Source organism: Rousettus aegyptiacus, unplaced genomic scaffold, assembly GCF_014176215.1.
Source record: "Rousettus aegyptiacus isolate mRouAeg1 unplaced genomic scaffold, mRouAeg1.p scaffold_m13_p_1, whole genome shotgun sequence".
In the NCBI taxonomy this organism is placed as follows: Eukaryota; Metazoa; Chordata; class Mammalia; order Chiroptera; family Pteropodidae; genus Rousettus; species Rousettus aegyptiacus.
Genome location: NW_023416284.1, coordinates 4,352,229 through 4,364,364, shown reverse-complemented (window position 1 = coordinate 4,364,364; position 12,136 = coordinate 4,352,229). Strand labels below are relative to the sequence as shown.

General features: G+C 55.7%; 1 long non-coding RNA gene across 2 annotated transcripts; it reads right to left on the bottom strand.

Annotated features, from left to right (window-relative positions):
- Positions 1-2,860: 2,860 nt before the first annotated feature.
- On the bottom strand, positions 2,861-6,837 carry LOC118609153. 2 transcript variants are annotated; one of them, XR_004953238.1, is made up of 3 exons: positions 5,483-6,837; positions 4,124-4,527; positions 2,861-3,409 (listed from the first exon to the last, which is right to left on the bottom strand). It is a non-coding gene; the product is annotated as an uncharacterized LOC118609153 (long non-coding RNA). The 2 variants fall into 2 exon arrangements; XR_004953237.1 differs by having other exon boundaries at positions 4,098-4,527; positions 5,483-6,836.
- Between the last annotated feature and the right edge of the window lie 5,299 nt (positions 6,838-12,136).

The window sequence follows — 12,136 nt, the reverse complement described above, 5'->3', positions numbered from 1 at the left end:
CCCCAGGTGCTCTCCGGCTGTGAGCATCCCGAGTGGAGAAGACAGGTAAACTCGCCCACGGGAAGACGAGCAACTCAGAGGTAAGAACCAGGAAGAGGATAAAGCGGGACGAGATGAGAACCGTACGCGCGGAGGCCAGGGAAGGTCTCTCCCAAGAGCGACGATTCGGTGGGAGAAGGGACCGCCGTGGACAGCATGACTGGAAGGGAGATCCAGCTCCCGAGGTCCCCCAGGCAGCCGGGGTGGTCGGAGCAGAGCGGGCGAGGAGAGAGACAAGGCCGGAGCCGGGGGCAGGGACGCCCGGGCCGGGGGGTGGGGGCCCGTCCTCACGGGACAGCGCGTCGGGCGACCGTGAGCGGCGAGGGGAGGGGCAGCGATGCCCGTCTGTCTAGAGGGTGAGACGTCCTCCCAGCCGGCAGGCAGAGGGTGGATTCCGCAGAGCCGGGCTGGAGGCGGAGCACGCGATGCGGAGATTTTCGAGAGGCTTTGACCTGGGCGGTCGCAGCGCGGACGGGACGCGGAGGGTCCGTGTTTCGCCGGCGGCCCGCGGGTCTTGCTGAAGATGGTCCCCTCTAGTGAGCCGCCCTCTCCCCGTCTCCCGTGGTATCACAGCTTAGGTGCTCAGACCACCGCGTCTCTGGCTTTGCAGTTTATACTCACGGTCGGGCTCCTCACGCTGGCCTTGATCCCTCTTGGACGGCAATTCTCCTTCGGGGTACTCGTAGACGTTGGCCCTGCCTTCGTTAGGCTCAGTCCCACTGGGAAGATAGACGAGGAACAAATAAAGAGACACACATAATCTAAAATGACACCTGTGAGGAGGGCACACGGCATGGCGGGGGGCGGGGGTGGGCTTGGCCCCGGGAGAGCAGTCAAGGCCGGCTCTGAGGCAGCAGCTGACGCGGAAGGGAGGAGGGGGAGGGGAGGGCCGCACGGGAACGGAACCAACAGCGTGTGCAAAGGGTCTGAGGCAGGAGGGTCAGGTTCCTTCCAGGCATTTTTATCAAGCAAGGACGATAGGACGGGGGCAAGTGTGGGTGGCTTTGTTCGCTTGCAGCTAGAGGAAGCCAGAGGCTGTCCTTTATGGTCTCCGGGTCATCTGTGAGGATGAGAAAGCAGAGGGTTTGATAAAGGCATTTATGAAACAGCACGTCCCGGACGGCTGCTGATTTAATGGGGGAAGAGGGGAAGCTATGTCGCTGGAAATGTGTATTTGATCTAGAGATTGGTTCCGTTTTATTTGAAGCCGATGGTTTATACTGATGATCCGAGTTCTTCCGAAATCTCACCAGCAACCCAGAAAAGATCAAACCCGAGCAGTTTAGCATTTATCAGCGCCCGTGGCTCCGACATTCTTGGACAGGATTCTTGAATAATCCCACAGAGAGAGAACGAGAAGGCCCAGTCGCCGAGTCAGTTATGATTCTGTCCTGGTGGAAATGCAAGGACCTTCCGAAGTGTGTCAAAGCTGCTGAAAGACCGTGTGGAGGAGGTCGTCTGCATTTTCGGCTCCCGGAAAGTGGCCCACAGAATTTTCCTTTATTAAGAGAAGAAAGTGGCTCATTAGGCTAGTGAGAACGAACTGTCCATTAGAACACGCATTTATTTATTTTTTGCTATTAACTTGGAGCATCTAGAAGAAATTAAGCCCACCTCCCACTCACCCCTCCCCTGCTTTTTAAAAGAGGTCCCTGGGGAGAAATTGCCACATTGTGAAACTTGTGAAATGCCTGCCATTTGTAGGGAGAAAAAAAAAAAGCTTTCTGTAACCTAAAGCAATATGCATGTAGAAGCGAAATCAAAAAACAAGCAAAACACTGGAAGGAGGAAGGTGCTTGAAGACAATGCTTTGAGGTTAACATAATTTTATTTTTCTCAATAAAAGCGTGCCTGATTTAAAACAGAAAAAGAAATACAGAGTCGGGGGTACCAAATTTAAGAAATTTTTCAACAAACCCTAAGAACACTGACCCTGGAGATGAACCCAAGGGGTGGGAATTCAGAAGCGTGGGAATGTTGCTACAAGGCTTTCAACCCTGGGAATTTATCCCAAGGAAATAATTTGAGCGAAAGAAAGAAAAAGAAGTTGTGTCAACACGATGCTTGTTGCTTCATTATTTGCAACACTTTAAAGGAGTTAGACTTCGCCCGTCGGAGGGCAGGGCGTGAGGGGAGCAGAGCGTTAGGCCTGAGTGGAACGGTCCAGTGGCGCTTAGAATCCAACGGCGCTTGGGCGTGGAGGGCGAGCTCGCGGCGGGAGGTCGGCGGGCGAGGTGGAGGCGATGGGTCCACGCGGGACGAGGAAGGCCGACGAGGCTGTGGCGTCCAGGGCGGAGAGGAGAGCTCAGTCCGTGGGGGGTTTCAAGGGTCCCTTACATGTCCACAGGCAGAGACGGGCGAGAGTCTAGAATGACACTCAGTTCGGTGTTTGGCAGCGTCACCGAAGAAGACGGAGGAGAATCCAGGCGAATGTGTCTGACGGTTTCTGTCGGGTCGCTTGGGGGCCGGAGCGAGGCAGGCGGAGGGCACGGGTAGTTCTGAGGCTGAGTTTGAACGACCCGCAGATTACCCAGGTGAGGGCATCCGGGAGAAGGTGACGGACAACGCGGCTGGCGATACGGAACGATAAAGAAACGTTTCCCAAGAAAAGCGTGAGGTCGCCGTCGGCCTGCGTCCTGTCTGGTCTTTGGGAGGCGGCTGACGCTGTCGACGCCTCCGTGAGTTCTTGAACTCACTCCTCCTTCAGCTTTTCTTCCTTCTGCATTTGCATCTTTTCTTACCATTTAAAAAACTTATTTAAAAATAAATATTTCTTCCAAAGTAGTCTATTTTTACTATAGGGAAAAAAAAAAACCCTAAATAACTAAATATAGATATATATAACTAAATATATCTAACTAAATATAGATAACTAAAAAGAGAAATTAAAGTCAGAGAGCATCTGGTGGGTGTACATCCTTCCAGCTCTTACCAAGCCTTCGAGTGCTACCTGCTTACCTGGTCTGATTTCCTACCCCCGAGACACACACACACTCATGCAGCCTCTTCCTACAAATATCTATCATGGCTAAAATTAAATAATTATTTGCGTTGTTACTTCTCTAAAAAGCTAAATCGTTTAATGAATGAATTCATTTAAATGCATTTTTTACCAAAGTGAGACCAGTCGGTAGATTATGTTCTATGGTGTATATTCCTTGTGGGTTAACACTCTGTGAACAATCTTTACACACCCAGGTGTCTGCCTTAGATATCTTTACACATATGTTTCTGCCTGCTTGTTTGATTATCCTCTAAAAATGGAATCTCTGGGTCGAAAAATATGCCAGATTTTCAGCTTTCAATGCAGGTTGGCAAAGGTCGATCGATTGACGCTTCCATTTTTTTGCTTTACGGAAACCTTTTTGCCCTACGACAAGAAAAATAGTGCATATTAACTACAGACAGCATGCAGATAAGCAAGCAAATAAAGGACGTGTGAGGAGCCTACGATTCCCATTTGCAGTTTACGGCCCCTCCTTGGGTACCTGTCCCCAGACTGTCTGCAGATGCCCTGGGCAGTCACACTTCTCCTGGAGTCACGGCTTTAGTGACCGACCTTAGGCAAGTTCCGTGATGTCTCCAAGCTCCTGTTTTCTCACCTACGAACTGATGATGGCAATAGCAGCCCATCCCAGGATGCCGTAAGAACACCTGACGAGCATTTGCAGGACAAGCATTTGGCCCAGCGCCTGGCACACTACTAACTCTCAAGCCGTGCCCCGTAACAGGGTTTGCATCCTGCCTTCCTAGCCCAGATGTGCCTACGAACGTCTTCCCTTTGTACCGAGCGGACACTTCCAGCTGCAGACTTGTCCATGAACCCTGGACTGCTGCGGGCCGTCAATGCCGCACTTGGCTGGCATCAAGTTTTCTTTGTGTTACAGTAATCCCAGTGGCAAACATAATATGATTTCTTGTGTGTGTGTGTGTGTGTGTGATACAAGAATTTAAAAGTTATATTTCTCCCTGTTGCTACTGTTGCAGTCAGTGGTCTGTGTGTGTGTGTAGCTCAGATAATGCAACCCCCCCCCCCCAAAAAAAAATGTCTTAGCTACCCAAAGTGTGTAAGATAAACAGACACCCGTGCGGCTGGCTGATAAGACACCGAAGACCTCCTCACGGAGTATGAAGCAAAAGGGACTCTAACGCAGACTCAGAGAGCGTGGTCTCCGTCCTCCCGGGACTACGCTCCTCCGTCTCTTGGCTCCTGACTGCTCTGCTTTGAAGAAGAGGCCTCCGCTGATCGGCCCTCGCAGACCGACAGCGTCCGAGCCAGCAGCGACCGGTCACCGCCGGGGGGTCCGCTAGGACTGGAATCCACCAGGATCCGGTATGATGAAACGTGTGTGATGCTCTGGCAACTATTTGTGTGCGTGTCGTCCTTGCTTAGCTGGTTCCTCGCTGGGCTCATCATGTATACGCATCTCGGACCAAGTGCTCTCCGACGCTCGTACCGGCCGGGCCTTAGGGAGCGAGTAGAGCCACCTGTGCACACGTACGCAGAAAAGTGAGACACTTTGGGTTCCAACCAACCCGGCTACAAGCTGCTCCTCCCCACCGTCTTTCCCTGTCTTCGCCGCCGCCCAGGCGTGAACACCCAGAACATGCCCTCCCCCTCCCACGTAACTGGTTTCAAGCAGTTCCGTTTCTCCACTCGACAGAGATCGGCTGGCGTCACACCTGCCCAGCTGAGATCTCGGCCATGTGACCGCAGGCAGCTCCCTCCCTTCTCTGGGCCTCAATTTCTTCGTCTGTAAGATGGGGTGACAGTGGGCTTGCCACTTGGGACTGTGGATCTGGTAGCAGAAGTCGCTCACGGTGAGGGCTTAGCGCCCTGCCCGTCACAAGGCGGGCTCTCGAAGGGGGAGCCGCGGTCAGTGGCATTGCCGTCATCGTGGCCACCGTGTGCACGCGGCCTCTGCCATGGCTCAGGCCCAGTTCCGGCCTCTGAAGGGCGCGGACACGGCCCCCCAGCTGGCCCCCACCGCTGGCCTTACCCATGTTGCCATGGCATCTCTGGAGCTTGTCACTCCGACTCGAGACTCTCGATGGCTCCCAACCACCTACCACCTGGAGCCTGAATTGTCCTAGCACGTCTCCAGCCTGGTCACTCCTCTGCCCGCGCCCCGCCCTGCCTGGCTTCCGCCTCTCCTCGACTCTGCATCAACCTGCCTAAGTGTTCTCTGGCCTCCCCCTCCTCCCTCTGGGAGGACACAGTGTCCCAGAACCCCAGCAGCCTCTCCACCCAGCTCAAACACCCTCCACCAGCCGGTCTTCTCGAATCTTCTCCCCCGGGCCGCGCTCTGCAGGCCACGAGGAGGAGCGTCTCACCTCCACTGCGACTGTGCCCTACTGTGCCCTCCTCCACGGCAGACACCCGCCTCTGCGCCCACCTCCCCCAGCCCCCAGCTCCCCTCCGCGGACTCTCCACGTGTGTCACCTGCACTGTGAAGAAATCATGTTCTTCTGGGATTTTGATGTGCAAAAGTTTACCCGCAGGCCAAAAGTTTTACGGAGATCATTCACCTTCCCCGTGACTTATTGTGAGATGACAAGGGCTAAGAATGTCGCAGACCACAGCGTCCCTCAGCCGACGCCCCGACCCGCGTGTCCCGACCATTATGATCACTGTTTTTCCACGATGATGTGATGAGCACAGAAAATACACGCCGTTTGTCATCTCTTTCTTTTTCCCGGAGAGCAAGGCGCCAGCGCCCCGCAGCGCCAGCCCACCCCGGCCCTGGGCAGGGCAGGGCAGGGCGGGCCGCCTTCCTTTCCTGAAGGCATGCAAGTTTCAAGTGACTCTGTTCCGTCCTGTTCGGGGAGATGATGCAACCCAGCTCCAGAGGAAGTGGGCGGGGCCTTCCGACTACAAGCTCGAGAATGTCACGTCGCCGCTGAGTGTTCTCCACATTCCCAGAAACGTGCTGTGGTTGAAAAGGGGGCGAACGGCTCCGTGCTCCCCAGGCTTTCAGCGGATCAGCCGCTGCACCCCGGATGGGCGGGTGGGGAGCGTGTCCCCCCACACGTCCGGGAGCTGCGGCGGCCCCGGGGCGCCGTGGAGACAGGCCCGGTAAACACGGCTCGGCTTTCTCAGAGCTGGAATGAGGGGGTCCGAGGTCCGCCTTGCACTCATGCGACGCCGTAGCCATCCAGGTGTACCCGACCGAGCCCTCTGCAGGGGCGAGGACGCGGGGGCCCCGTGGTGAACTCCTCTCCTCAGAACCCTCGGGCATTATTCCAGCCTGGCTGTTTCTTCCTGGTCTTCACGATGTCTCCCTCCCTCGTTCTCCAAATGAAGCCTTTTTTTTCCTAGTCGAAGGACCTGGAAAATTATTTCAAGGGCAAGAATTTGGCAAGCATCCCTGTTCCAGAGGGTAGCCACCTGTTCCTTCCCACCCACCTCCGGGCGCTGGGCCACGGGGCTAATGAGCCGTGCGGCAGAGCAGGTCGCCAGCCTGTCCCGCGGAGGCCTCCTCTAAGCCACGGTCCGCACGCAGCCCCCACCCAGAGGCTCCCTTCCCGCCGGCCTGTCTGCAGCCGCCGTTCCAAGGCCAGCGGACCAAGGCGACACCGACCGTGGACACCCGCCAGTCTTTATTTCCAAACACATGTTTATTTACTCGCTTGGTAGAGAGAAGACTCCGGTTTCCCAAGGTCGCTCATAGGAGCCTCACACCCACCAACGGCCAAGGGGTGCAGCCGAGCTCTGAAGAATCCCCGAGAGTCTCAGGGCCACAGAGGAGTTAGTGGTGAGCAGGGGGCCCGGGGGAGCACGTGGGTGCCACAGCCCCGCCGGCCACCAGCGCATCTCGGCGTCGCCCGAGCACCGAGTACGTTGCCGCTGACATTGTCTCTGCCCCGTGAGGCGTTTTTGTCCACGTGGCAAAGTGATAAAGATGCAGCTCACTCTGCCCTCCCAGGCCCCGGGCCTCGGGGTGGGGGCCCGAAGCCCCTCCCGGACGTGACAGGAGGCAGTGGAGTGGCCCCCGCTGGAGGGGAGCTGGGCGCCCCGCGGCTGACCCCCGCTTCCTGTTTCCTGGCCGTGAGCTCGTTGCTTCACCTCTCTGGGTGAATAATGTCAGTACGCGTCCCCTAGGACTGTGGTCAGGACCTGGCACCTCACGCTGCTGATGCTCGATGCCAAGACTCCTCCTCCCCGGGAAACGCTGATTTCCAGGTGGCGCGTTTAGGGGCGGGGCTCACCATGGAGGCCTTCGCGACCTTGAGCCCTGCCCCCGGGGTCTCTGCAGCTTGGACCCCACGGCCCCCGCCAGCAGAGCCTGGCTGAGACTCAAAGGCACAAGGAGGAGGGTCTACGCCATGGACAGGTGCCGCCTTAAACGTTCCCCAAACGGGTCAGCCGAACGGTGTGGTGGGGGGAGTAGTTTGCGGCCCCCCTTTCCACGTCTCCTTCTGGGGATGAAATCAGCGGGAAGAAATGGCTACGTTCACCTTCTAACCTGAGAATTCTTCAGACACCAGCTGAGATGGGGTCCAGCCCACGTCCGGAGCCGGCGGTCCCCCAGGAGAGGTTGTAGCCAAGGGCTGGCTGCAGGGGAGGAAAGCCGGCCCTCAAGCTTGTACCCCTGCGGGGCCTGAGCCTCCGGCGCCCTGGGGGCTACCGCAGAGGTCCCCACGGCTGCTCAGCTCCTGCCAGCCCCTGCCGGCGCGTGGCGGTGCAGACACACAGGAGCCTAGCTCCCACCCCCACCCCCCCGTGTGTCAATTAGAGAAGCCAGCCAGGCTCATGCATGTGGGGTCCTGGAGTTCAGAGTTTTGTGCGTTACAAAGCAGGACAAGAGGCCCCCTGTCACCCAGAGGCCACGCAGGGTGGCGGAATGAGCCCCTCGGCCCACCTGCTGGTCCTGCGCACTTGGCCACCACAGCCCAAGGCCACTGTCACTTGCTCTAAGCCTGACTGCCTCACCGTGAAAAGAGATTAGAAAAGATCTTTTCTATCTCCAGAAATATCTACGATTCCGAGCACACGAGGCTCGTTTTCTGCTCACGAAAACCTAGTGTGACAGACAACACAGGATCCTCCGGTTTCCTGCCCGCAAAAAAAAAAAAAAAAAAAGTTTTTATACTTCTCGGTGGCAGAGAACGGCAGAGAAGGATCTGCGCTCTGAGCGCCATTCCGCGACCCGGATTTAACGCAGGAGGAACCTCCCAGCACCTGAGACCGGGGCTCGGCGGACGGCGAAAGGAGAGGTCACCAAACAGCCCTTCTGCCGCTGGCCAGGGGACGATAAGGAAGGAGATCGGCGACGTAGAAAACCGCTAAAACGCTCTCCATGACGACGCCAGCATTTTCACTCTCTTGAGAAAGCGTCATTATCGGGAAATGCATTGAAAGCATGAGGCTTACCTGAGCGTCGTATCTTAAATCACCTAGGGTCACTTGGGCCCAGGGCCTGCCATGGGCCGCTCCTGGAAATCACGCCGGACTTCTGCATGCTGGGATCATTCTCCAGAATCCCGCGGACGTGCGTTTAGGAAAGGTGTGGGAAAGTTCCAGACGGGTAGGTGAAGTCCCCCCTTCCGGATCATCACACTAGTCCAAAGTCACCTGGAAAAGAAAACACCCGCCCTTCCCCACGCCCCGGATGTCAACGAAACCCCCGGCGAAAAATTCTTCGGAACATTGCAACCCTACTACATTCAGACGAAGCCTTTTCTGGGCTGGAAAGGAGCCCTCGGCCCATCCGAACCGATCTGGGGGACATGACCCACGTCTAGTGTCCGAGACCTTGTCTTCTGCCCAAATCCACGACAGACAATTTTCTATCCATATGAAGGAGACTCGTGTTCAAAACGCCCTAAAATTAGCTTTACTTTTCTCCAAAGCGGGACCTAGAGTCTAAGAAACAGCATTATCACCTTATTAAACGCATCACTGAGTTTTAAAATTTGGGAGAGAAAGTGAGTAGCCACCTGGGGACTTGGGATGTTTGTTCATGAGATTCCCATAGGAGCAACAAGTATTTCCTACACTTGACTGTTTTTATCTGAATATTTGCAAAGGGGTTTTGATGAAATGGAAGATACCAGTGTCCTTCCAATTGGATGAATTAGCTTCCACTATAAAAGCCTTCGGTCACATGCCGGAGCCCAACGTTCTAAAACAACTCACTGGGCTCCAGGGAGAAGAACTCATTTGCGATAGAGAATCGCTGGGATCTCAGAAATCCTGTTATTTCAGATTATGAGGCCAGGCCCAGGAAAAGGGCCAGACGGCTGTCAGGGAAGACCAGAGGGTGGAGGGGACCATTAGGAAAATGAACAAAAGGCCGTAAAGATTGTATCATACCGACAGACGCTTAGAATGGTTAAACGCACACACATACTGTTGTTACTCCTTCGGGTCCAAACTATTTACCAAGATGGTGAAATTGGCTCCTTTATCCTAGCGAAGGTTTGGCCGCAGGTCCGAGGTGTCCTGAGTGGGGAGAGGAGACAGAGCCTTCCATTTCAGCCCTGGGCCATTTAGCCAGTTGGCCCACTGGGGACTTGACCACAGTCTTCTGAAGTAGGCATCATGTTCCCCCCATGACCATGGAAAACGGAGATGAGAAGCCCAAGCAACTTCTCCCGGGGGTGCGCGGTCCAGGCATCAAGCCCAGATGCCAAGGCTCACCTTCCTGTCACCCCGCCCCCCAGCCATGTTTGGGGAACCTGTGGCCCGGGCAGAAACCCACAGCAAGGACTTGGCCTCGGGGAAAAGTCCAGGGCAAAATTCCCGAAGCTAGAGGATGAGCTGGAAGGAACGAGGCGCGAAGCCAGTTCGCGGACCCGGGCACGAGGCGGGCGGAGCTGAGCGGGCGCCCGCGCCGGGGCCGGGGCCCCAGCGTCCCGCGTCTCACGCACGCACGGTCCTGGCCATGCCAGCCCCGGCCACTCGTCGACCGGCGGCACGTAGCTCTGGACCCAGCGGCCCTTCTAACCGCATGCTTTCCACAGGGTCAGCTGTCTTATTAGCTCCGTTTAGCACATGACAACGGCATACTGAGCCTGGGCACGTAACCCCTGGACACCTGACGATCAGCCCCGTGTCACAGGACACAGGGGTTACAACCGCCGGGCTTTTAGGCCTGCCTCCCTCACCGGCAGTGTCGGCTCGGACAGGTCACTAACCTCAGTGTGCCTCAGTTTCCTCATGTGTAAAATGAAGGAAATAATGGGCCGTAATGTACCCATCTCATAGGGCTGTTTGAAGATGACGTGAGTGAGTCAGTCCACGTGAACAGTGCCTGGCACACAGTAGGTTCTCCTAGATGGGCAGGACACACCTCTCACAGAGCCCGGGGGCTCTCCCCTGAAGGGCCACCACAGGGCCTTGGCCAGGCTCGGGGCGCGCTGCCTGACAAGCCAGGCCATTCCATTTTTGGACTGCTCCGACTAAGAAAATTCTTCTCTCGTGTTCAGCCAAATCCACCTCCCTGCGACTCCCACTCATCCGTCCCGGCTCTGCCAGACGCAAATGTCAAAAAAATATTCTTGAGAGAGAACACAGAATGTAAATAATGACGGTAGATTCAGGTTGGGGACCCACCGTGCCCTCACGGCAGCCACCCCCACAGCCCTTCCCCACCCGCTCTCAGCACAGACCGGGGCGAAGTTGAAGACCTTGGCGTTGAGTTTGGAAACTGGCCAAAGTCTCCGGTTCCTCTCCACCTCCTTTAGAAATGCATAAGACAACTTATCCTCCATTTTCAAGCCACAGCATGCTGCGGGAGCACCACAAAACCGAGTGACAGTCCCTCCACTTGTGATGGTCACCAGGGCCGCAGAGCCGTGCCCTCACCTCGCGGAGCACGCGCCGTCCACCCTGCAGTGAGCCTGCATCTGGACGGGGTGCCGGGGGGCCGCGGCACGCGGGGGACTTCCTGTGTGCAGAGCCTTTCCGGCATCAGGTATAATGAAGTCACAGCCACGAGTCCCTTCTGCGCCCTCCATGGCATGCACTGTGACAGAGGATGAAGGCGCACGTGCTTTTTCTAGATGGATTCGACAGCTCAGCTCGCCAAGGACTCTTGCGGAGGATGATTTGAAACAGAGTTTTCGCTGTCGCCCAGAGTCTGGGATGACGCTCGCCATCGACAAAGATGCCACATTGCAACTTGTGGGTTGTTTGTCACAATAATAATAAAAAAAAATGTGTATCTAAGGAGGAAGTATGTAGATGACATAATACGACAAAGTTGCTTCGAGACGAAGGAAAACAAGAAGATGCAAAAGTTCGTGCTGGCTTGCGATTCGTCCACTTTCCTATGATATTAGCTTTCGGGAAAAAGTTGACATTAAAAATAATAACTGAGGAGGGAGCGAAGGGGCGTATAGTGAAAACAGGGTTATCCACGAGTTGGCAACTGTCGAAGTTGGATGGGCACTAGTCTTTTTTTTGCGCGCGTTTGCAATTTTTCATAATGAAAAATTATAAATGCATAAAACCCTTAAAATACTAGAAAACATGATTCGAACGTTGCAAGTATAAATCCGTGAAAACTCAGGCCGTGCGCATGGATCCAGCTGCCTCGAGGCGGGGCCGGAGTGGGTGGTGCGCGCACCGCGGCTTCTCAATCAAAAATCTTAATTTTTGTTTCTGAATCGAAAATAATGAGCACGCAGCAGGCAGCACCATCTACCGAGGACCTTCTGTTCCTTGTCCAGACTCCGGCACAGCAAGAAGGGATGCCGTTCCCTGGTCCTTGGCCCCCAGCGCCTCCTTCTCCCCCGTCTTCTCTGGCGGAGCATCCAGGTAGGCCCTGTGGCTTCCAGCTCTTGCAAGATGTCCTAGGACTTGAGCCCAGAGATCCTCAGGCTCCTCTCAAGGTCAAGTGCAGGCCCGCCCTTACCTACAAAGGTGCCGTGTGTGGGTGGGACCCTCTCCACACTCTCAGTGCTGTCCCTAGACACACAGATGCTTCCTGCCAAATCGCCCTCCGTTGCCTCGGGCTAGCCCCTCTCCCTCCCCAAAGGGACCATCCAATTAATCTTCCTCCCTTGGACCTTAGCCTATACCCTCCCTACTGCCTTGGCCGTGGGTGTGTAACAAAGAACTAATCGATTAATCGGTCTTTCCTTACTCCTG